This window comes from Gopherus evgoodei, chromosome 2 (assembly GCF_007399415.2).
Source record: "Gopherus evgoodei ecotype Sinaloan lineage chromosome 2, rGopEvg1_v1.p, whole genome shotgun sequence".
NCBI classification, from domain to species: Eukaryota; Metazoa; Chordata; order Testudines; family Testudinidae; genus Gopherus; species Gopherus evgoodei.
The window spans coordinates 105,140,686-105,167,123 of NC_044323.1; the positions used below are offsets into that span (position 1 = coordinate 105,140,686).

The 26,438-nt window shown below is 41.6% G+C and overlaps 1 protein-coding gene across 2 annotated transcripts in view; it reads left to right on the forward strand.

The window, feature by feature from the left end:
• Positions 1-26,438, forward strand: part of VWC2 (von Willebrand factor C domain containing 2) — a 106,133-nt gene that overhangs the window by 45,358 nt on the left and 34,337 nt on the right. The window lies entirely within an intron of this gene.

The window sequence follows — 26,438 nt, forward strand, 5'->3', positions numbered from 1 at the left end:
TAACAGCTGGAATTTTCAAGAGTCTAAGGGACTTAAGGACCAAAATTCTGGCACATAACTAACTGTGTGACTCTTAGGCACTGATGTGGCCCCCATTTACACAATATCTGAGCATCTCAAAGTCTTTAATGTATTTATCCTCACAACTGCCCTATGAGGGAAGGAAGTACTATTAGCCCTACTTTAGAGATTATGCAATTTCCCAAGGTCACACAGGAAGTCTGTGAGGAAGCAGGGTCACGAACCTGGCTCTCTCAAGTCCCAGGCCAGCAACCTAACCACTGGACTATCCTTCCCTAGTCATCTTTGAAAATCCTAGTCATTATTAATATGGAAGAAAAATAGTGAAGATGTTTAAACTATTCCCTATGCGGCTTTGTGAGGAAACTAAAATCCCCTGAGACATCATTATTAATTGAAACTATTCACATGTATGTAATAATATGATATATATTTTAAGCAATCCATTTCTATGCTGGTTAATCCTATTTCACGGAGCTTTGAAAAGAACATTCTGTAATATGATTCTCTCCTTTAAATGAATAAGATGAATCTGTAAATTCAGCTGAAGCAACATGTCCTCTATCTGTTGTTAAGCTCTTTCATTAGTGGCTTTTGACAAAACAGTGCTATGTAAAAGGTGACAGTCACACAGATAAAAATCCAATTTTATTTGTTTAACTAAAAAAGGGTACATGGTCTATATTTTTTCTATGAGCTTTGAGACTGCTGGCAAGCTTGAGATAGGTCTAAAGCTATTCAGGTCTGCAGCTAGAATCAGTCACTGATCATTTTCCAGAAAGAACCATACCTATCAGTAAAAGCACGGACAACACAAATCTGTGTTAAAAATGATAAATCCTACAATACACCAAATCTAAAAAAGGAAAACACAGACAGTACCCTACCAAAATAAGACACCGAGGTTTTATAGGTATTAAAGTGAAGTAACTGGGGGAACAGGAGAATCTAAGGAAGATGCACCCATTTTGTTTTTTAGTCTGAAAAAGATTGCAGAAATTAAAGTAATGTCATAGTGCAGATTCAGACTGTGCTATAACTTTCATCCCATTGGCAGTGATGTGGGTATATTTGTATACACATTAGGGGGTAAATAAACACTACTGTTCTTCAGCTTGAATGAATAGAGGTGAGTGTGTGGTCTTGCTCTCTCTCATATAATTATACAGAAGCTGGGAATGGGCAAAAGGGGATGGATCATTTGATGATTACCTGCTCTGTTCATTCCCTCTGGGGCATCTGGTATTGGCCACTGTTGGAAGAAAAGATACTGGTCTAGATGGACTTTGGTCTGACCCAGGATGGCCGTTTTTATGTTCTTAAGTACACACACACCAGTATACTCACCAATAATATTTAGAGTGTGTGTGTGTCCGTGTCCGTGTCCGTGTCCGTGTCCGTGTCCGTGTCCGTAAGAACGGTCAGACCCAGTATGCTGTCTTCTGACAGTGGCCAATGGCAGGTGCCCCAGAGGGAATGAACAGACAGGTTATTGTCAAGTGATCCATGCCCTGTCACCAAGTCCCAGCTTCTGACAAACAGAGGCTAGGGACACCATTCCTGCCCATCCTGGCTAATAGTCATTGATGGACCTATCGTCCATGAATCTATCTAGCTTCTTTTTGAACCCCTTTATAGTATTGGCCTCCACAACACCCTCTGGCAAGGAGTTCCAGAGGCTGACAGTGTGTTTATGTGAAAAAATACTTTCTTGTGTTTGTTTTAAACCTGCTACCTATTAATTTCATTTGGTGGCCCCTTGTTTTTGGATTATGAGAAGGTGTGAATAACACTTCCTTATTTACTTTCTCTGTACCACTCATGATTTTATAGATCTCTATCATATCTCTCCTTAGTAGCCTCTTTTCCAAGCTGAAAATTCCCAGTTTTATTAATCTCTCCTCATATGGAAGCCGTTCTATATCCCTAATCATTTTGTTACCCTTTTCTGAACCTTTTCAAATGCAATATATCTTTTTTGAGATGGGGCGACCACATCTGCACGCAGTATTCAAGGTGTGGGCATATCATGGATTTATACAGAGGCAATATGATATTTTCTGTCTTACTATCTATCCCTTTCTTGATGATTCCCAAAATTCTGTTCGCTTTTTTCACAGCCGCTGCACATTGAGTGGATGATTTCAGAGAACTATCCACAATGACTCCAAGATCTTTCTTGAATGAGAACAGCTAATTTAGAGCCCATCATTGTATAGGTATAGTTAGGATTATGTTTTCCAATGTGCATTACTTTGCATTTATCAACATTAAATTTCATCTGCCATTGTTGCCCAGTCTCCCAGTTTTGTGAGATCCTTTTGTAGCTCTTTGCAGTCTGCCTGGGACTTAACTATCTTGAATAGTTTTGTATCATGTGCAAATTTTGCTACATCACTGTTTACCCCTTTTTCCAGATCATTTATGAATATGTTTAACCATAAACAAGTCATAAATCAGAGTCTCCTAGGAGGAGAGTTAAGTAACCATTGTATTTATGAATTGATTTGGATTACATATGTAATTATACTAGAGTGACCAAGAACTTATCTATGTTCAAGCTGCAGAAGAGCTTTATTTTCTAATCCCTGTAACATAGTACACCAAGAGAGATACTATAGGCTCCTCAGTTAGATGGCAGTCTGAAAAATGCCCGCATTGTAAAATGCTTTATGCTCTAGTTTTCTGAGAAGCTCGAGTTGGCACAATAGTTTATAGATCCTCTTGACTGAAGCACCATTAGTGGTACATAGGAGGAGAGGGCTATTTATACTAGCCTTTAATTCTACTGAGATCTGAGTTCAAACCTTGATTTAGGTGAAAAGAAGATGGAGAGATTGTGGGAATGAGAAAAAATGGGAAAGAATGGAGTAAAGAGGGAGAGTAGCAGGAGAGAAATGGACGAAATTAGAAAGGGAAATGAATTGGAGGGTGGAGAGTGAGGTGTTGGAATTATGAAAAGGGAAAAGAAATACTGGAAAAGACCAAGGACTGAAATAACTATGAAAAAATAGAGGGAAAAATCAGAAGAAATGAGCTAAAAAGAGGGAAAACTTAGTTACTTTATTGTATAGAATAGAAAATAATTACACACAGGCTGGGTTTTATATATTAAGGAGATGTTGAAGGACATGACTGAGCAGAATGAGTGGAATTTGAGGGACCTGGCTGTTGATGGGAATGGAGTGTTGGAGCTGTGTATGGAGAGGGATTAGCCTGCTTGTCTGGGTTTGTTTTTGCAACATTTGCTGCTGGCTATTTCAGGATGTTTGCATAAATTCATGTAAACAGTTAATGGTGAAATATCCAAGTGCTGTTTGGGTGTGAAGGATTATAAGAGACCTGAATTAGACTGGCAAGTTATTTGTCATGGAAATCTAGAGAAATAGCAGGTAGATTCCCTGACTTCTGACATACCATTTTAATTTGCTGTTTAGATTTGGAGGAGGATGGGCTCTCTCTTTCCTGGTCAAGTCTAAATATTCCTGAGTAGAAGAATGTTGGGGAGTTGAGAAGAGAGAATAAATGGATTCTAGGTACTGTATATGCCCTTTCACAGCTCTACATTTCGTCCATATCAATCCAGTGCGCTACTGATTCTTCACTTTCTCTAGCACTAAATTCACTCCCATATTTTAACCACAAACAGTCATAAATCAGAGTTTCCTAGGAGGAGAGTTAAATAACCATTTTATTTATTAATTGATTTGGATTACATTATAACATGCATCTGACAGTGACGCTTTTCACAGAAGATGTTTGTTGTTTCAGCAGTCCAGTTGTGACCAAAAGGTGTGAGATGACGAGCAACAATTCTGGTGCTAATACTCCGAAAGAGATCTCAATGCCCTGTATAAAGTGGGGAGGGGAGGCATTATCCTACTTCAAATGGGCAAAGTGAGGCAGAGAGAAATGAAGTGACTTGCGCAGCGTTCCATACCAGGTCTATGGAAGAGTTGGGTTAGAACCTATGTCATCTGACTCCTGGTCCAGTGATCTAACTGCTCCCTTGATTAATTGGTGAGGATTCATGCAAGCTCCTTATTAAGAGGAAATTAGAGAAGCTATAAAAATTAAGAACTCAATAATAGTGGGGGATTTCAATTATCCCCGTATTGACTGGGAACATTTCACTTCAGGATGAAATGCAGAGATAAAATTTCTCGATACTTTAAATGACTGCTTCATGGAGCAGCTGGTATGGGAACCCACAAGGGGAGAGGCAACTCTAGATTTAATCCTGAGTGGAGCACAGGAGCTGGTCCAAGAGGTAACTAAAGCAGGACTTCTTGGAAATAGTGACCATAATACAATAGCATTCAACATTCCTGTGGTGTGAAGAACATCTCAACAGCCCAACACTGTGGCATTTAATTTCAAAAGGGGGAACTATGCAAAAATGAAGGGGTTAGTTAAACAAGTTAAAAGGTACAGTGACATCCCTTCAAGCTGCATGAGCACTTTTTAAAGACACCATAATAGAGGCCCAACTTCAATGTATACCTCAAATTAAGAAACACAGTAAAAGAACTAAAAAAGAGCCACCGTGGCTTAACAACCATGTAAAAGAAGCAGTGAGAGATAAAAAGACTTCCTTTAAAAAGTGGAAGTCAAATCCTAGTGAGGGAAATAGAAAGAAGCATAAACACTGCCAAATTAAGTGCAAGAGTTTAATAAGAAAAGCCAAAGAGGAGTTTGAAGAACGGCTAGCCAAAAACTCCAAAGGTAATAACAAAATGTTTAAGTACATCAGAAGCAGGAATCCTGCTAAACAACCAGTGGGGCCCCTTGATGATCGAGATACAAAAGGAGCGCTTAAAGACAATAAAGTCATTGCGGACAAACTAAATGAATTTTTTGCTTCAGTCTTCACGGCTGAGGATGTTAGGGAGGTTCCCAAACCTGAGCTGGCTTTTATAGGTGACAAATCTGAGGAACTGTCACAACATTAACAAGTCACCGGGACCAGATGACATTCATCCAAGAGTTCTGAAAGAACTCAAATGTGAAGTTGCGGAACTATTAACTAAGGTTTGTAACCTGTCCTTTAAATCGGCTTCTGTACCCAGTGACTAGAAGTTAGCTAATGTAACGCCAATATTTTAAAAGGGCTCTAGAGGTGATCTGGGCAATTACAGACTGGTAAGTCTAATGTCAGTACCGGGCAAATTAGTCGAAACAATAGTAAAGAATAAAATTGTCAGACACATAGAAAAACAAACTGTTGAGCAATAGTCAACATGGTTTCTGTAAAGGGAAATAGTGTCTTACTAATCTATTAGAGTTCTTTGAAGGGGTCAACAAACATGTGGACAAGGGGGATCCAGTGGAAGTAGTGTACTTAGATTTTCAGAAAGCCTTTTGACAAAGTCCCTCACCAAAGGCTCTTATGTAAATTAAGCTGTCATGGGATAAAAGGGAAGGTCCTTTCATAGATTGAGAACTGGTTAAAAGACAGGGAACAAAGGGTAGGAATTAATGGTAAATTCTCAGAATGGAGAGGGGTAACTAGTGGTGTTCCCCAACGGTCAGTCCTCGGACCAGTCCTATTCAACTTATTCATAAATGATCTGGAGAAAGGGGTAAACAGTATAGTGGCAAAGTTTGCAGATGACACTAAACTACTCAAGATAGTTAAGACCAAAGTAGACTGTGAAGAACTTCAAAAATCTCACAAAACTAAGTGATTGGGCAACAAAATGGCAAGTGAAATTTAATGTAGATAAATGTAAAGTAATGCACATTGGAAAAAATAACCCCAACAATATGATAGGGGCTAATTTAGCTACAACGAGTTAGGAAAAAGATATTGGAGTCATCATGGATAGTTCTCTGAAGATGTCCATGCAGTGTGCAGAGGCAGTCAAAAAAGCAAACAAGATGTTAGGAATCATTAAAAAGAAAAAGACCGAGAATATATTATTGCCCTTATATAAATCAATGGTATGCCCACATCTCGAATACTGCGTACAGATGTGGTCACCTCATCTCAAAAAAGATATGCTGGCACTAGAAAAGGTTCAGAAAAGGACAACTAAAATTATTAGGGGTTTGGAGAGGGTCCCATATGAGGGAAGATTAAAGAGGCTAGGACTCTTCAGCTTTGAAAAGAGGAGACTAAGCAGGGATATGATGAGTGATATGGAGAAAGTGGATAAGGAAAAGTTATTTACTTATTCTCATAATATAGGAACTAGGGGTCACCAAATGAAATTAATGGGCAGCAGGTTTAAAACAAATAGAAGGAAATTCTTCTTCACGCAGGGCACAGTCAACTTGTGGAACTCCTTACCTGAGGAGGTTGGGAAGGCTAGGACTATAACAGCATTTAAAAAGAACTGGATAAATTCATGGAGGTTAAGTCCATTAATGGCTATTAGCCAGGATGGGTAAGGAATGGTGTCCCTAGCCTCTGTTTGTCAGAGGGTGGAGATGGATGGCAGGAGAGAGTTCACTTGATCATTGCCTGTTAGGTTCACTCCCTCTGGAATGCCTGGCATTGGCCACTGTCGGTAGACAGGATACTGGGCTAGATGGACCTTTGGTCTGACCCAGTATGGCCGTTCTTATGAGCCAGTCTTTGCCCTCTCCCCCGCAGGATAGGACTTGTTTGTTTTAAAAGTAAATGTCATCTGTGTCCTAAAATAACAAGCCTGAACATCTGAACTAATGCAAATGGGTTGCTAGGGTTTAAAGGAACAAGGACGTGGGTGCCAGTTCTGCAGCTGGAGGAAGAGAAATGGGAAACCTGGAGAACAAAAGAGAAAACCTACCTCCACACCATGCACGCTCACAAAGAATCATCTATCTCTCTCCCCCAAACCTGTAAGCCAGCTCTAAACATCACGGTAGGATCATGGACAATTACTGTTTCAGTGACTGGTAGAGAACAAAGCAATGGTTTTCAGGACTGATCAAGTATGCTGGTTTGCTCTCCTTGTTAAAATGTTCAGACGTGTCTGAGGCTGGGTCTGCGCCAGTTGTTGCTTGTTCAGACACCTTCCTTACCACACACACATGCTTCAGCAGCTGCTTCAAGGAGAGCCCTCTTTCCGTGTCCCTCTTTGTGTGTCCCTCCTAGGAGCTTATGAGTGATGCACTGTATAATTGCTGCATCTTCCTCACTTTACTCTGGCCACTCCAGCATCACACACAGAGTAGGAAAAACAGGAAGCAGAACCAGGTTTCTGTTCCAATGAGTGGGAGTCCTGTTGCTGCTGAAGCCCCATTTTCTTTCTCGCAGTACCTGGCTGCCCAGCCTAAGTCCAGAGTTGGAAGAGCCAGTCCTGTAAAGGAAGCCTTATTTCTTCCAAATTAACATCCACACAACCCTTTCCACATCAGCTAAGGAGACTTCGAGCGGTCAGTGGGAAGGACCTATCCACTTCAAGAACCAAAGGAGACCAACTCCTCACCTGAGCAACCACTCTATAAAAAGCAGCTCCAAGATGAGCCACCTTCTGCCACTGTTGCTCCTCTGAGGAATAGCTGCCATTTAGGGTAACCACCTATATATTGCTTCTATGAGGCACTAGAGGAGGGGATAAGTGAAGAGGTGCTAAGCCAAGGCTGAGTATGGAAGGATTGTAAGATTTAGAGGCAGAGAGAAGATAGAGCAGGGAATTGAGGGATTTTTGAGAAGAGGGGAAAATTGTATTTTCCCCAGGGAAATCTCACCTGACTGAGGTGGAATATATTTTGAGAGACTCTTGTTAACATGTTAATAGCACTGGCTCTAATCAGTAGACCATGTAGAGATATTGGGGGTATTCAGATAATTGAGCAATCTGATTAGATGAATATTCATAGGTGTTTTTAATTAGTTACCCTTAACTATAACAAACTACCATCCTGCTTGGCACTAATTGGGATTCTCAGCTGAAAGACTAAAGACTGAATGAGCACCCTTAGAGATGGTTCCTCCATGTCAGGGTAAGGGTGTATTGATGGGACAGCACTGTGCCCGTTCTGTGCCTAAAAGGAGGGCTGCATATGTCAAGGTTATCAAAGCTCCAGCTCCTTTCATTACCATAAAATGCACGTGAAAATATTTCTAGCTGTGAGGAGATCTAAGCTCTCAAATATAGCACTAGGTGTAAAGTAAAATATCCTGTAAATCCAATAATGCACTCAATTTTTGTGATGTCCTTTATACATTCTCCATTTTGACACACTTTTCAGTGTCCAGGGCAAGCATGATGTGTGAGAGAATCCCAGGGGAGGCTAACATAAGGCCATCTTATCAAAGATAAGTTAATGATGTCCTTGCAGTCGGTTATTTTTGAGTGAAGAGTACATTACAGTGCCTGACTGTTTTTGTCACTATCAAAGTCAGCATAATTGATGCTGACCATGGGAAAATTGGGGAAGAGGTGCTTTTTAGCTGTATTTTATTTTAAAGGGACACAGTCCATTAAATTTAGCCTAAAATTTAAATGGTACAAAAACTGATTCTAGTAGAAGTGATTTGTCCTTTGGTTTATCTTCTGGCACCGACTCCAGGTCTCCTCTGTGCCTGTTATCACTAGGGTGACCAGATGCCCTGATTTTGTAGGGACAGTCCTAGTATTTGGGGCTTTTTGTTATATAAGCTCCTGTTGCCCCCCACCCCCGTCCTGATTTTTCACACTTGCTGTCTGGTCACCCTAATTATCACTCTTTCAGACTAACCGAATCAGCATGATAATAGTTGTAGTTTATGTTTGCAGAAGCATCTAGTGCGGGAATTTTGGGTGGATTTGTTCATGGAATTGAGCCTCATGTTGTGACTTCCTAGGGTGTGCATATGCTGCCTCACTTCTCCATCTTCTCCCTCACACAGTTACCAGCAGGATTATAGACTCAGATTCCATCCCTTGATCAAGTTAGAACTTCAGTTTGGACAAATTTCTCCACAGTTGGTTATTATTTGTATTATGGTGGTACCCAGGAGTCCCAGTCGTGGACCACGACCCCATTGTGCTGAGTGCTGTACAAACAGAACAAAAAAACTGTCCCTGCCTGCAATGGGGTGTGTACTCCACACTGGCCCTGAATTAGGCCAGGTGGGCCCAATCAGCTGATTATGCTGCAAATGGGAGCTTTAGGCTGGAGGCAGCTAATTAGAGGCTCCCAAGAGAAGCAGCCCAGGGAAAGGCAGCAGGGTGCAGGGAACGGACCTTGGAACACTAGACAGCAAGATGCAGGGAAGGGATAGCTCAGTGGTTTGAGCATTGGCCTGCTAAACACAGGATTGTGAGTTCAATTCTGGAGGGGGCCACCTAGGGATCTGGGGCAAAAATCTGTCTGGGGATTGGCCCTGCTTTGAGAAGGGGGTTGGACTAGATAGCCTCCTGAGGTTCCTTCCAACTCTGATGTTCTGTTGTTCTATGGGGACTGTCGAGGTGAAACTGATTGATGTAACTACTGAAAGGGGCATCACCCTGACCAAGCTAATCCCCAGAACCTCCAGAAGGTGGTGCTGTCCAGCAGAGCTTACAATCTAATTACATAAATATAACAAGCTTTATTATATTATGGATGAAATATTGCCACCTCAGTCCCTAAACTAGCACCTGCATATCTTTTATGCACGGTTGTTTGCCTCTAGAAATGGTCATCCTCATGCACTATCTTTTATATCCACAAAAATTGTTGGAGCAAATTTGGAAGCATAAAATCTCTCTCAAAAGGTTAAAATATCTCTAAAGGTTCAAATGTATCATATGGGGAAGAATATTTTGGCTTCATTATCATTTCTGAATTGGATAATATTGTACAGTTTGGTTGTATTAGCATAAAGATGCCTATATTTTGCCAGCACTTTCATTGTTCATTTGGAATTGCTTGCATGATAGTAAACTAGTAGTTTCCAGATTATTTTAAATGTTAGGGTTAGTAGCCAACACCTTTTCTGGATCAGAGACCTTCCTTAGCTAACACAGGATTAAGTCTGCTAGTTTAGGCTAATTATTAGTATTTATTTTGAAAGCAACAGGGAAAGTGCATCATTTAAATTAATTTGTGAGGTAGGAATTATCAGTTTCTTCAGTGTCAGACCCTTTATTAAGAATGCACATGCCAGTACACAAGTTAGCTCCCTCCATGTTGCAATGTCTTCTAGTCTTAACAAAAATTGAAATAACTCATAATTGAAGAGAGAGAGACACACAATGTAGGACAATGTAATTCTTAGGATTTAAAAAGAGAGTTTAGCATTGTGTGGTGTTCTTCCCTGTAAGCTTTCACCATGGGCTTTTACAGTATCAGGTACAGGAGAGTTCAGCTTGCCACTATCACAACTGATTATCCTGGAAGGCGCTATCTGACTACCAAACCTACATATCACCTCTAATTTTTTTCCATCCATGTGCGGAATAAATTTTGTTATGTACACTAAGGTAATGTGTGGATGTGCACCACCCGTAGAAACAAAAAATCTATATATAATATATATATTTTAAAAAGTTATCATAGGGATAATTATTCCAGCCAGGACAGCTTAGGCATTTTAGAACTCACTACTCAAAGAATTAAATTTAAGTGTACGAGAGAAATAAAAATTACGAAATGCGTAGTCCAGTCAAAAAACTAAAATAACACACTTTGGAAGAATAAAATTACAGAGAATATATGTGCATTGCAGGAAGTACGGAGAATAATAACGTACTGGGAGGTGAGTGTGAAAGACTCTGTGTGTGCTGGCTGCTGGGGAAGTCTCTGAGAGACTGTGAGCTATCTCTTTAAGGCACTCACTCACCACCCAAAAGGCTTGTTCAGACCTCAGACTCTCCTGCTCCAAGTCCTGAACCCTGTCCCCTGCTCTGTGGAGATGGGTTCAAGGGCATGGTGGGGGACACCCTGACATCAGCGCGCACACACCCTCCTCTGCACAGCCAGCAGGAGAGTCCCAGGAGCAGCTGAAGGAGCAACGTGGCTGCAAAGCAGCAGGGGAGGGGCATCTGAACATACCCTGCCAGATGTGTGTGGCTCTGCTAATCAAGTGTGTGGCACTTGAATCACTCCTGGGTGGCCGCCCGACCATGCAGCTTAGAGAGAACACAGATTTGGAGGTACATCTCCCTCAGGGCTATTGCTTTTGAGCAGATTTAAGATCCATTCTAATCTTCTTTTTTTCCCCTTTGCACCTCACGGTGAAGGGGAGCATGTGGCCCAGTAACAAACATCCAAACCAGCAAAAGGGACACGTCCCTCCACACTGCTTGATGCTCCTCAGTTGTTGCAAGAGGAAAACTGGACCTGGTTTGAATTTTGATCTTGACAACTAAGGAAGGGAAGAAAGTCAACTTTGTTGTTTCAAAATGCTGTATGTCACTTCCTAATTTTTATTTAGGGCCCTAGTTGAATTGTGTGATGATTGTCAAAAAATTATAGCTGAGTTGTGGGCAAGCAATGGAAAATTTGTGGAAAATCAGTAATGGACCTTATTATTTGCAGTAATAAAGTCCATTATTAATTTTCCACAATTTTCTGACAGCTGCCTGGGGCTAAGCGGGGAATGAGGATCCAACTGTCAAAACTGCAGTAGAAGCCTAATATTTTGGAATCCACAGTTTCTGCAATATTGCAAGCTAATTAGGACCTTATATATAATTCTGCTAATCAGAGAGAAATTTTTGCACAGAAAATGAAAATAATCCAGGATTTCATTTACAGACAGATATATTAAAAAAAAATTCTGCTATTTATTTGGGGTCATAGATGCATCACAAAATTAGGGCCTGACTCTCCACTGTCTTGCACTTTTTGTAGTCACACTCATGAGTGTAACATGTTTCCAGGTGTATGTGGTGATACCAGTTTCAGCCCACTGGTGAAGGAGGCAGGTAATGTCAGAATCTTCATGTGCGTGCACACTACTGACACACCAACTCTCTCTCTCCTCCCTCTCCCTGGTACTGGGAAGGCAGTGATAGAATCTTCATCTTCCGTCATCCCTTTAGGAGACAAGTTGTGTTACTTATTATAAATAATAGTGTAGGCCTGCCCTAGGGTTAAACTGAAGAAGACAAAAATTATATTTGATTGTGCAAACAAAAGGAGGGAATGGAGGACAGTGCTAAGCTTGCCTGTTTACATAGTTCAGCTCTGTGCACAGCTTGAGGGCTCGGTCAATTGGCACTGTCTGCCCCTGTGGCAGTGATACAGAACTCTACATTTCTTGACTTCTGAATGCTTTCCCCCAAATCAAATTATGATATTAACTCTTTCTTAACCAAGTTGTTCTAGTAACAGATAGTGGCTAATTTTTCAGAGAGCAGTGTAGGTATGGTAGATAAACAGCTATAACTGCACCTTTTCCATCCCAAATTGAGCCTAAATCTTTTGTACAGGTTCACAATGAGTTCAGTTAAGGAGACCTCCATCTACCGCACATACCAGGCACCAGTCTATGGTCTTCTGATGTTGCTCAGCCTATTCAGAGGCTTCTAAGTCTCCTAGTTCCCCTCCTGTCCCCATCAACCCTGCCCTTTCTTCAGACTCAGGCCTCCCCCAAAAATATAACCCCGCATTGCTCCGTCAGGTCAGACACTCTTCAAATGTACTAGGGGGACCCAGGGTGCCCTACTTACAGGTGTCAAGTATCAGAGGGGTAGCTATGTTAGTCTGGGTCTGTAAAAAGCGACAGAGTCCTGTGGCACCTTATATACTAACAAAAGTATTGGAGCATAAGCTTTCGTGGGTGAATACCCACTTTGTCAGACATCACTTACAGGTGTTCTGTTTGGCAAAGTGGCATGAAACTCATCAAACTCGGAGCCTGCCAAAGTGTGAAAGAAAGTGTGCCCAGCAGAGTTATAGCTGGAACCTGTAGTGTATTTCAAAAAGGTAGACCGAGCCGGAGGCATAAAGGGAGGTTGTGGGCCAGAGGGGGGAACTGGAGTACAGCAGTGATAAAGGGGCATGGGAAGGAGAAAGAAAAGTGACACTTGGCATTTAGAAGGAGGAATGATGCCAAACTGGTAAGGGAAAGGTTGCCAGTGAAGTGCTACTATAGGGATAGCAAGGCAGGTATAAATATGTGAGCTTTTGGGTGCTTTATTTTAAAGTAAGCTGCCAAACTTTTTGAGGCTCTCCCATCAAATCTATCCACTCATGTAATAAGCCAAATCCAAATTAAATATTTAGATTCAGATGCCTTTCTGGCTTGATTTTTCAATGCAGCTGAGTCATCTGTAGCTCCTATTGAAAAATCAGGCCGTTAAGTTTTTCACAAGTCAACCAGAAAGAAGATTACTACAGCCCTGGGAGAGAAGGCAGTCTCACCTGAGTCAGTCTCACCAGATGTGATATAAATGAGCTGCTTCAGCATTGGGTCTCAGCCAGTCTTGCCTGCAGTATTCATTTCCCCCAAGCGAGAAAATGGTCTGCGGCACCAGGGATTGTTCCTTACACACCAGAGAACAGAAAAGTATAGTATACAAGCTTCACTCTCCTCTACACTGCAAATTTGCTTTGAAATTTTTCAATATAAAAGAATGTTATGGGCAAGAGCACTGTCAAATGTTCACCATATTAGAGTGGAGTGCTAAGGAGTGCTGTGTCTTCATCAGGAGAAAAATTAACCAGCAATATATGCCTAGCTATGAAGAAGCCAGTCCAGACTTATCTTCTATTTTCTATGCAAATTGGAACTCATCTTTGGGTTACTGACATAAAGTGATATGTTGATGCACTTGTCTGCATTGTCTGAGCTGTGTGATGATCTGGAAGTGACATAACTTGATCACTTGAACAGTATCTCTGTGCTGAACTGGAGTTCTCAGTTGCAGTGATGTTGACCTCAAGCATTAGGTTCAGCATTTTGCATCTGTCTTTGCCACAGTATAATTGTCAAATATAATTTCAAAACAAGTGGAAAAGTGTGTTTGCATGGGGAAAATAGAATACTAAATTGAGTGGTCATTAAACTGAAAAAATCAACATTAAAACTCTTCAACCTTTGATGATTTGGTTGTTTAGATCACGTAGCATTAAAAATGGGCTTAAAAATATCTTCATTTTATATATCATCTGTCAGCCATTCCAAGGGCTTTCAAGTTGGACTCAGTTAAGGAGGCTTTGATGATAATGACCCAATTATTTTTAAGACTTGGTAGTAGACATATTATGTAGAGATTTTAAGGGTTTAAATTAATGGTTTCAGCTTTTAAAGTTGATAAAAGCTACTGTAAATAACAAGAACACTCTATGAAATTCCATTGACCAGACACTTTAATCACACTTTAGTCTGATTACAACAAGATGCGATAATTAAAATTTTGAAACCTGGGAATAATTATCCTTTTCTCTTCAATATTTTGGAATGCCATTACCGTATTTAGATCCTATGAAGAGGGCATTGTTAGGTGTTTTGAACAACTAAAAATCATTTTCAGTCTTTTGGAAGCTTGAGATCACAATCTGTTTTGTTTTTTGTTTGTTTGTTTTTAACTGATTTTTTTTCCCCCTATAGAATCTGTGGACACAGTTGTTTGTTTTTTAGGCTGTTTATTGGTATGGGGCTGCTGACATTGATCACTTGTTTTATTAACAGGGAAAAAAACATTAAAGCATGTGACTGAAAATCAGCATATCAAAAATTTGAATAGACTTTGCTTATAGATTTTTGTTTTTGTTTTATTTTTTAAGAGGATGAGGATGATATAGAGATCTTGAAATGTAATACAGACCCTTTCACTGACTATATAATTAATGTGAATCTGGGCTTGATTAGTAGTGAGTAAAAGTGATTTCTATTTGATGGCTGTTTGATATATGTGAAATCAGTTTGGTCTGGTGGACAAGGGTCCCAATCACAAAATCCACCACCACAACTGACACTCTTGTTAGCAGACTAAGCAGAGAAGCCAAGGACTGAATAAGAATGGAGGCTGAGCTATTCTTTCAACCTTGTCATTGGCCCTTCCAGGTCAGGGCTGACTCACTTGGGAATGGGTAGTGTGGAGAAGCTTGTACAGTTTTTATACCAGTATACATTATTTCAGTTGGGGTTGTGTATGGTTTTTTTTTTCTTTTTTACCCAGATAATTACATCAGTAGAACACTTAATGAGGGCACATTTACACTGGTATAAAGGATTAGGCCAGCTCCATGCTACAGAGTTTTGTCAGCATAGCAGTGTTGGCCAGGGGTGTGAAAAAAACCACACCCCCTTACCTGATGTAGCAATGCCAGCAAAACTCCCATTGTAAACAAAGCTATATTGACAGATGAGATCTTCTGTCAGGGCAGTAATGTCTTTTGGGGAGGTGGTGTTCCTTTATCAACAGAAAATCTCCTGTCACCTTATGCAGATGTCTACACTAGGGGGCTCTGCTGGTATAACTATACTGGCAAAGGATCTGTAGTGTAGACAACACCTTATATTGGTCTAGCTTTATATTCCTTTTCTTGTGCAAATAAATTATGCCAGTATAAAACACTTTATACTGAATAATTGTGCCTCTACTAAGGGTGCTTTAGCTGTACTAGTGCAGTTAAAGAGCTGTAACTTTTGTGTGTAGAGAGTGTGTACATGGACATTGCGTGTGTCAGCTTGTATTAGTTATTCAGATTTTATTAGATAAGAAGTTGGATCCTGCAGTGACTTTTATATACTCTGGACAATGCATTTTAATGGTAAAATGCCAGTTCTTCTATTTAGTAAGGGAGACTAAGAACACCAGTATGTGATCCTTTCCCAGTGTAATTGAAGGTAGCCCTCCTTCATTCAAATCACGTGCTGGTACCACCACTTTTAGAACACTTCATGCTGGGACAAAGGCAACTATACATAGTGGAAAGTAAACAAAGACAAAGGAAGAAAGAAGAAACAATGATATGAACTCCTTCTTTGGTTGGCAGCCTGTTTCCTTTGTTCTTCATCTCTTTTCTTCTCCGTATTCATAGATACAGGGATTCATAGATTCCAAAGCCAGAAGGGTCCACTGTGATCATCTAGTTTGACCTCCTATATAACACGGGCCATACAACTCCTCCAAAATAATTCCAATAGAATATCTTTTAGAAGAACATTCAGTCTTGATTTAAAAATTGCCAGTGATGGAAAGCCCATTATAACCCTTGGGAAACTGTTCAAATGGTTAATGACCCTCACTGTTAAAAATGCATGCCTTATTTCCAGTCTGAATTTGTCTAGCTTCAGCTTCCAGATGTTGGATCTTGTTATAATTTTCTCTGCTAGACTGAAGAGCCCATTCTCAAATATTTGTTCCCCATGTAGATATTTATAGACTGCAATCAAGTTACCCCTTAAGACTTCTCTTTGTTTAGCTAAACAGACTCAAGAAGCTCAGTCACTATAAGTAAGGCTAAGATTTTGTCACAAATATCTTTAGTAAAAGTCACGGACGGGTCACGGGGAATAATGAAAAAGTCATGGAAGCCCGTGACCTGTCACTGACTTTTTTACTAAAAATATCCATGATAAAATGAGGAGCCTGGACAGCTGTGGGTGGGCTGAAAGCTCCAGGGTCCCCCTCCGCTAGTGTGTGCCATGTTGGTTTCATATTCTAATTTCTTAGTCAAAATGTCATTAATGCTGTACATAAGTCTAAGTATATTACAGTAACACTATTACCTTTATCAACCAAACTTGTAATCTAATCAAAAAAGATATCCAGTTAATTTGACAGGATCTATTTTCCATAAACCCATGTGGATTGGCATTAACGATATTATCCTCCGTTAATTATTGACTGAGATCCATATCAGCCACTCTATTACCTTGCCCAGGATTGATGTCACACCAGCAGGCCTATAATTACCCAGGTCATCCTGTTCACCCTTCTTTTTAAAACTGCTGAATATAACTTAACAGGACTTGTTGATTTAAAAATGTTTAACTTTAGTAGTCATTGTTTAACATCCCTTTGGGATAATAATGGAATAGAAGGTGTGTTATTATGATATGATGTAACTGTTTCTGGTTTTTTCCCCCAAATACAGACTAGAAATATTTATTGGACACTTCTGCCTTTTTTCTGCATTATTCATAATTCTACCATTTCCATCTGATAATGGACCAGTACTATTAGGTTTTTGTTTGTTCCTAATATACTTTTAAAAACTCCTCCTTATTGGCCTTAACTCTGCTGGCTATAGATCTCTCCCTGTGTTACTACGTTACTTCAGTTGTACATCATTGAAATCAGTGGAATTATAACCATGTAAAAACTAGAGTAATACAGTGGTGAATCAGGCCCTGAACTTAGGGTTTTATTTTGCTAGAGTAAAATAAGGAAAATATTTTCATTAATGTGTTTTTCTCCTGAAAGCCTGGTGAGATTTCAGGTGGCTTTTACTACTTGGAACACATATTTAGCTTGTACAGACCAGGTCTGACAGCACCCCTTATGATACTGATATACAAGTGAACTGTGGAAAGCTGCTTGCCTGGTAAGATCTATGTTTAGAGTTCAATATTTTTCATACACATTGGTATTATCAATGTCCTTTAGAGCAGAAGTATGTATTTCTTGCATTCCTTGCACTGCTTTTGTGCTATGATCTTGTCAATTGTATGAAGGGAAACATAAGACCCAGGTCTTGGCAGATATGTAAAGGAAGAACTGATTTTCATTGGAAGTATTTTGTTTAAAATTGTATTTGTCATTTTTAAGCGTGTGCACATTCTGTTATTGATTTGGAATATCTCTTCTCTATAAAACAAAAATCATGTAATTTTTATGGCTCTGCTCCCGCAATAAGCAATATGGGTCTTCCCACAGAGGCCCATTGACTTCAGTGTATGGGTAAAGAAGTCTGCCTGCACAGAACTTATTATTGCAGGATCAGGGCCTAGCACCTTAAGATATTGACCATAGAGTGTGGTGCCATAATTGTTATACTTGCTGTTTTCTAATTTATATGATGTCATTAAAAAGCTTTTATGGATGCATGCAAGATAAATTCTTTCAGTTCATACATTTGAACCTGTGTGCATCTTGCTCCTTTCAATTCCATGAATGAGAGCTGGAGACTCAGAGTAAGCGTGCGGCTATCACAGGGAATGATCAGGTTTTGCTGTGCTTGGAGGGATGATAAGTGCTGTTGTCACAAAGCACTGCAAAATATTCTTTTTTCTCTTGCAACCATGAATTAAATGCAGTTGTTGCTGTGACTATGGGCTTGATCCTGCTCCCATTGTTTTGAATGGCTCAGGATCAAGCCCTATGTGATTGCATTGATGCTCTATATTTTGTTTGGTGTAGGGTTATTGTTTTATTTCTAGTATTTGTCTTTAATTTTGACACCTGGAATTAATAAGATGAGACTTGGGGAGGGCCTCTATTTACTGGAGAATAGTCTATGTGGAACAGAAAATTAGTTTCCTTCTTGATGAACTAGGCAGTCACAGAAGATACATTTTCTTGACAAAAACTTCACAGACTCTGAAAACCTTTTCATTAAAGGATTATATTAACCCATGTGCCCTTTCAGGAACAGGTAAACTATTCCACATTTTCCCTCCATCCAGCCTTCTTATAAGTATCCTTAATTGCAGGATCAGTGGAAGAGAATGAAGTCTAGAGGCCCCTTTTAACAATGTAGGCCAACACTGGACAAATGAAAAATAATCTAGTATGTGTGCCTCTTTTTAGATTGTATAGTGAGATGGTCCAACACAGAGTGTTGATATGGGAAGTTACAAACTATCACTTTAATCAAAGACCCAACAGTATCATTTACACAGTGGCAGCAAGACTACATAACTTCAGGGCATTTATCAAAGTCCCTGGAGTTAGTTCGTTATTTCAAGCAAGATAGGTAAAACAGATATTGAGTAAAGAGTTAATCTCCATTCAGAATATGTAATAAATTGGGAGGTAAAAGTAAAAAACCAAAGAGGAGCTATTGGCTCTTGATTGTGTCTTATTACATGCAGAATTGTAAGTAAAAATGTCTTGAGTGCAAGTAGGAATTTCCATTGTAAACATCATATTTAGCTTTCTGATTTAGATGTTGTAATTACATCTCTGGCTTGGTGCAACTTCCCTATGTTTAAAAGGTCCATGTCCCATATTTGGACTTACATAGTTGTAAGACGTGATACCAATTCAGACCTAACCTTTCTCCTCTAATCCTTAAAAGGGCCTCCTATTCAAAAGCCTTGGCTTACAGTCTGCTGCTAAAGCTGTTTAGCATCTGTGTGTGTTTGCATCATCTACTGAGCTAGTCATCAGTGAAAAGCAAGTTATATTCCAAGATGTCCAGATATGAAGGCTGCCTTCTTCCTAAAGCCCCCCCCTCACCCCCACTCCCAGCCCGGGGATTACTGAAGCTAGCACTAATTAGTGCTAACATTTATAAACAGAGTAAAGGTTTGAGTGAGTGAGGGCGTGAAATTAGAGGTTTTTTTGTTTTTTTTTAAACTTTTATTATGAACTGTCTTTATTTTTATTGTGAATTTAGGGCTTGTGAAAGGAGCCAGAATGACAGCCTTGGAGACTGAAAGTATCCATTTAGTCAAAGCATGGTACAATATATGCAGTCACAATGCAAGCATCTCCTACCCCTTACACACCTGATATGGTAGATCAATATCAATGGAGCAGATCCTGGAACCTGGCAAAATTATATGCAGTGCAAGTCAGGCTGGGGGTGCAAGGGTGGCTTAAAGCTAATGTTTGGATTCTGCTGATCCTGTAGCTGCTATGTGCTGGGCCAGTCCTGAGTTGCAGCAACCTGTGAACTGCTGCACTTTATGCAATCAGTAAGTGATCCAAAGTGACTAAAAATGCAGCCTAGGAATTGGCATAACCTGTGGGGCATCCCAGCCAGTCTCTTTTTGTTCTGACCATAATTTTTTTCCCTGCTCCACCTGCAGCAGGGAGTAGGGTCGTGCAAGAGCCTCTAAGTGGATTCTGTGTCACCAGAGGATCCCACCTGCACTGGGATCTCATAAACTTCAGTCTATATTCATATTCCCAAACAAAGTGGCTATATGCACCTGAAAAGTTGGCCTTGTGTCCTTTCTACAGAGAGCCAACTATCAAGGTTTTTTTTTTGTGATAGGGACACTGGCCATAAAGGACTGGAGTGATTCTTTCAATGCTTCCCATCTGAAGAGCCATCAGACAGTACTAACATTGTCTCTTCTTATCCAGGTGTGACCAGGAGGTGAAAGGTCTCTTATCCTATTACCAGTCCATGAATCATCTAACCACCTTAGTAATATTGTTCTTCAATAGCTGTTATGTTACAGTGTAAAGCTATTGCAAAAAAAAGCTAACATCATTCTGGGATGTATTAGCAGGAATATTGTAAGCAAGACATGAGAAATAATTCTTCCACTCTACTCTGCGCTGATTGGGCCACCACTGAGGTACTGTGTCCAGTTTTGGGTGCCACATTTCAGGAAGAATGTGGACAAATTGGAGAGAGTTCAGAGAAGAGCGACAAAAATGATTTAAAGGTCTAGAAAACATGACCTCTGAGGGAAGACTGAAAAAAAAATTGGGTTAGTTTAGTCTGGAAAAGAGAAGACAGAAGGGGGACATAACAGGTTTCAAGTATGTAAAAGGTTGTTACAAAGAGGAGGGAGAGAAATTGTTTTTCTTAACTTCTGAGGAGAGGACAAGAAGCAATGGGTTTAAATTGCAGTAAGGGAGGATTAGGCTGGACATTAGGAAAAACTGCCTGTCAGGGTGGTTAAACACTGAATAAATTGCCTATGGAGGTTGTGGAATCTCCATCATTAGAGATTTTTAAGAGCAGGTTAGACAAACATCTGTCAGGGATGGTCTGAATAATACTTAGTCCTGCAATGAGTGAAGGGGACTGGGCTAGATGACTTCTCAGGGTACCTTCCAGTTCTATGATTCTACCTGGAAAGAGTTAAAAGAAAACTTTTAAACTGTGCCTGCTGTATGTAGCCTTATGGCTAAAGGCCTCATTGCAAAACAACAGTAAGTCGGATCCAGAGCTAGTGTAAATTTGCATAGATCCTCTGAAACTAACGCAGTTCAGTGGAACACTGATTTACATCATCTGGGGCTCTGGCCCATTCTTCACTTGCTACATTAATTGTTGTTAGTGCATGTTTATACAATTCCTCACTTTGCCACAGACTTCCCTTGTGACCTTAGGCAAGTGACTTAATCTCTCTGTGCCTCAGTTCCCCATCTGTACAATGAAGATAATAGAAAACTTCCTTTCTCCCACCTTTTGTCTGTCTTGTCTGTTTAGATTGTAAGTTGTTTGTGGCAGGAACTATGTTTCCACAGAGTTTAGCATGATGGGACCCCAGTCCTGCTTGGGTCCTCCAGTCACTAATGTAATACAAATAATATTTATTGTTATTACTATATTCTAAACAATTTTCAGTTAAAGTACAGCAATTTTTTTGTAGCTCTATGGCACGCCAGTACTCTGTCTCCATCTGGAGAACACACACTGATGGGTAGTTGGTATTTGATATCACATAGTACAAAGAGGTTAATTTCTAATTGTTATACCAACTGACATCTACTCATTAATTTGTAAATCTGTTAGCTGTCATAATGTTTTTCTTCTTTTTATCACCTGCCCTGATATACAGAAAACCCTAGCTCTAGATTATATCACCAAAAACTAATCATTTTTTCTTCTTATTAACATAAAGTTGGGCAGACTGCCATAAACACTACTCTAAGTGACATGTTTATAGTGTGACTTTAGTGTTCTTAGCAGGAAAGAGTTTAAGTAGAACAAATCATTGTACAGGATGAGCCAGTACTCCTGTGCTTTGTGCCTGATTTACATCAAATCAAGGTTATGATAAGTGTGTGCAGTATGTGACAAAGTCAGACCACACAGCCACCAGCGAGTGGTCCTGTTGGGATCCAGGAAGTGGCCAGGGGGAAGCCTGCCCACTGCTAAAGGACCTTCCCCCCAGCCTAAGGGGAGAATCCACAGGTCTGTGATTCCACATGATTGCGGGGGACAACTAAAGAAATAATAGGAACAGGAGTGAGGTCACAGGGCTAAATGAAGGGAACCTGACAGGGACACCGAGCAGAGAACCCCAGACAGCTCCCACTGCTCCTTGAAGGTGTCAAGGGAGCCAATGGACATGGCCCAGAGGAACTCTGCCTGGATGCGTGACTGGACAGAGGAGTGGAAATAAGCACCACAGTCGCAGAAGACCCTGTTGGCCAACCTCCTCTTCCTGGTTTTGTAGAGGGCCATTTTGGTCAGGGCTGGGAGGAGGTTGACACACCAGAGAGTGGTGGCAGTCAGCTATATCAGTCCTAGAATTGGAAAGGCCCTTTTCTCCATGACCTGAAAAGAGGTTTCCTCAAGTCCAATTAGGGACATCTGAGTCCAGTTAAGGGCTGCTTGTGACCTTAAAAAACCAACACCCCTTTTCTGGTGGGGAGTGGAGGGGAGAGATGAGACACAAGCTGTAGCCGGGGTAGTGCCAGCTGGGAATTAAAAAATAAAGCTTTGCCTGGGTGGAAGGCTGCTCTCCTCCCTATAGGGGAAGCAGCTGAGCTAATGGACTGTTTGGGGAAGGACTGGCACCCAGAGGCCATCATACCAGAGCAACTCTCCAGACATGGAGAGGTATTCCATTTTTGTGTTATGAACTTGTTTCTTTTTGTTTGACTGAAGAGGATTCTTTGGGCCTACCTTAAGGCCCACCTTGTAAATAATGAAAAAATAAAACCTGAGTGAGGAATAAAAACTTTCTGGGCTGGGACTGATTTATTCCAGGCCCCCACCGCCAGAGGGGGAAATGCTGAGTCCAGTGAGGCAAAAGTGGAGCTTTACCATGTGGTGTCACAAGTGGGATTTGATGCAGTGGATTATCCTGGGGGCAACATAGATTGTTCCTGAGCAGGGCCAGCGCTACCATTTAGGCGACCTAGACAATGGCCTGGGGCGCCAGAATTTTTTGGGGGGCGCTATTTTGCCAGGGGGGTGGTCACGCGGGTCCGGTGGACCTACCGCAGTCATGCCGGTGGACAGTCCGCTGCTGGAAAGGCTCTGGTGGAGCTGCCGCAGTCATTTTGGCGGACGGTGCGCTGGTCTAAAGGCTCTGGGGGACCTACCGCAGTCATGCCTGGGGCAGGTCCACCGAAGCCTTTAGACCAGCGGACCACCCACTGGCATCACTGCGACAGCTCCACCGGAGCCTTTCCAGCAGCGGACCGTCCGCCGGGACTGTGGTAGGTCCACCGGGGCTGCGGGGGGCAGCGAAATGGCTGTCCGCCTAGGGCGTCAGAAACCCTGGCGCCGCTCCTGTTCCTGAGAGTGGATGACATAATGAGGGTGCTGGTGCAGGCTACAGTGGCACAACAAGAAGCTACCAGAGTGCAGATGGTTGCTGAGTTGGAATTTGTGTGGGTACAAGAAGAGACAAATGAACTGCTGATGAACCAGGCAGCCCAGGACAGAGCCACCATACAGGAGTTAGTGGAACAACTGAAAGCTCTGACAGCTCCTGCATGTGGCCATGATGGACACAATCCCTGAGGGCCAACTGTTACCTGCAAAAGATGATGGCGGAGGATAACGCTGAGGTGTAGTTCCTCATGTTTGAAAGAACAGCCCTACATGAGGCCTGACCCCGAGACCAGTGGGCCAGTATCCTTGCCCCTTTCCTGTGTGGGGCGGCCCAGAAGGCCTACTATGATATGGCAGCAAACACTGCTACAGACTACTCCCAGTTGACAGCTGAGATCCTGGCAAGATTGGCCATGCCTACCACGATAATGGCTCAGAGATTCTACGAGTGGAGGTACCAAGAGAAAAAAGTGCCAAGGTATCAACTCTTTGAGCTGATCCATCTCACACCGAAGTGGCTTCATTCCATGACCCACTGTTACAGAACTTTTGGTTTTGCACAGATTCATGAGAGGACTACAGCCAGACCTATGAAGGTAGGTTGGCCAAAATGATTCTCTCTCTTATGGTGATTTGATCACCTTTGTGGAGATGCAGTTAATGGTCAGAGACCTTTCTCAGATAACCGGGGAAGAGATGTACTGGACTAAGAGACTAGTCCCAGCCCCGAAAACCTCAAACTCCAAAACTTCAGGTAGGACTGTGTTTTGGAGGAGGGATGCTGAAGAACAGCCTGAGGCCTCAAAGGGACTAGGGGAGCCAGACAGAGAAGGCGGAGGGGTGAGACCCAATAGCCCAAGGAATAGGAGGAAACCCCAGGCTATGTGTAGATGTTAAGCTTGTGCAGAACTAGGGCATATAACAGCTCCATGTCCTAACACTGAGGAGCCTATGCAGTGCAGTCTGAGTGATTGTGAAGATATGTGTCAACTAATCAACCTTGTCAGAGTTGCTATGACCCCACATATATACATGTGGCCAGTTAGAATGAATGGTATAGAGATCATTGCATTAGTAGACTCAGGAACTGCAGTCACACTCGTCTCTGGGAAACTGGTGGGCTGGAACCAGCTGTCTCAAGCCAACCTATGGATAACCTGTGTACATGGAATAGTTAAGTACTGCCCAGCCATGTGGACAGAGTTGGCATCGAGGTTTGTTGCATGGATTGTTCCTGAGTTAGAGTTGCTATGGTGTGCTGTGTGGTTGCTGGTGAGAATATGCTTAAGGTTGGTGGGTTGTCTGTGGGCGAGGACTGGCCTGCCTCCCAAGGTCTTTGAAAGCGAGAGATCATTGTCTGGGATGGGTTCTAGATCACTGATGATGCGTTGGAGAGGTTTAAGCTGAGGACTGTAGATGATGGCCAGTGGAGTTATTGACAAATCTCTCTGGCAAAGGAGGCCAAAGAGAAGGCCGCCTTTTCTACACCAGAATGCTTATACCAGTACACTGTCTTCCATTTTGGATTATGTGGGGCTCCAGCAACCTTCCAAAGACTCACTGATAATCTATTATATCCACATGCCAAGCATGCCACTGCTTACCTGGATGATGTGGCCATACATAGACAAAACTGGGGGATGCATCTAGAAAAGGTGGAAGAAGTACTGCATAGCCAGAGGAATCCAGGTCTCACCACTAATCCATCCAAATGTGCAGTAGTGTTACTGGAAGCCAGATATCTTGGGTACATTGTGGGAGGAAGCATAGTGAAACCCCAACTGAACAAGTTAGTGGTAACACAAAATTGGCCCTACCATTCTGGAAGAAACAGGTCAAAGCATTTCTGGGGATAGTGGGGTATTTTGGTGATTTATTCCCCACTTTATCAGACTCATCACAAGTAACAAAGGCCAGAGGCCTAGACATAGTGAAGTGGAGCGATGCAGCTGAAGAAGCTTTTGCAGATCTGAGGACCACAGTAATCCAGTGCTAGTAGCCTCAGACTTTCTCAAATGGTAGGAGAGGAAGAACACCCAGACCTGCTCCCATGTCCATACTATTTTTAGTGCACTAGGTCAAGCTGAGCTAGTGTGGTAGGCTGGGAGTCACATCTCCCAGCTGCAGCTTAGACGTATTGTTGGAGGGAACCCACACTCCTATACACCCATCTGCTATGCTATGCATGAGAAATGCCCTGCAGAGATTCTCGAGTGGAACTCTTGTTTGATGGGATCTGAATCATCAGTACTCCTCTCCACAGTACTGTGCAGTTAGGAGACTAAGGGTATGTCTTCTCTGCAGGTGTAAGCCCACAGCTGGCCCATACTAGCTGGCTTGGGCTTGGGCTAAAGGGTGTTCAATTGCGGTGTAGACATTCGGGCTCAGACTGGAGCCCAGGCTCTAGGACCCTGCAAAACGGGAGGGTGCCAGAGCTCGGGCTGCAGCATGAACTTGAATGTCCATGCTGCTATTAAACAGCTCCACAGCCAGGTGTCTACCAGCAGTGTAGACATATCCTTAGTGGCCAGCAGATCAGAAGGCATTCCCTTCTGTGGTCCTAGCTGGAGCAAACTCCTGTCAATGTCCTAGGTTTTGCTGGGACAGGGCTTCTCTCCAGCAGGGAGCTTTAAAAATAAATAAATTCCTGCTCACTTTCACCTTACTGCTTTTTTGTGGGTACAGGGCCACAGAAGATAATGAAACACTGCGTTCTGCTGAGAAATTTAGAGTATAAACGGTTAGAATTCCAGGAAATTCAGAGTGAAGAGTGCACTTACACAAGAAGTGACAGAATCATACTCAAATAATCTCCATAAATTTACACATACATGGAATTACTAAAACTCCAGTATATAGCCATTAACTGAAAGAGCTTTAAAAGTTCATTCTTTCTTGCAGCTACAATTAGAGTTTTTATTGTAGAAGCACAAATATCCCTTTTACCAAGCAATGGTTTGTAAAATTATGGGATAGTTTTCTAATGGAAAAAATTGACTTGTCAGTAAAATTATTTGCCATAATACCTAGCATCATACTGTCATCCATAGTAAATTACAAATACATGCAAGCAGCCAAAGCACAATCTCTAGTATAATTTGAGCTGGAATGATCTCAAGTGTGTGACTAGCAATGATAATTTT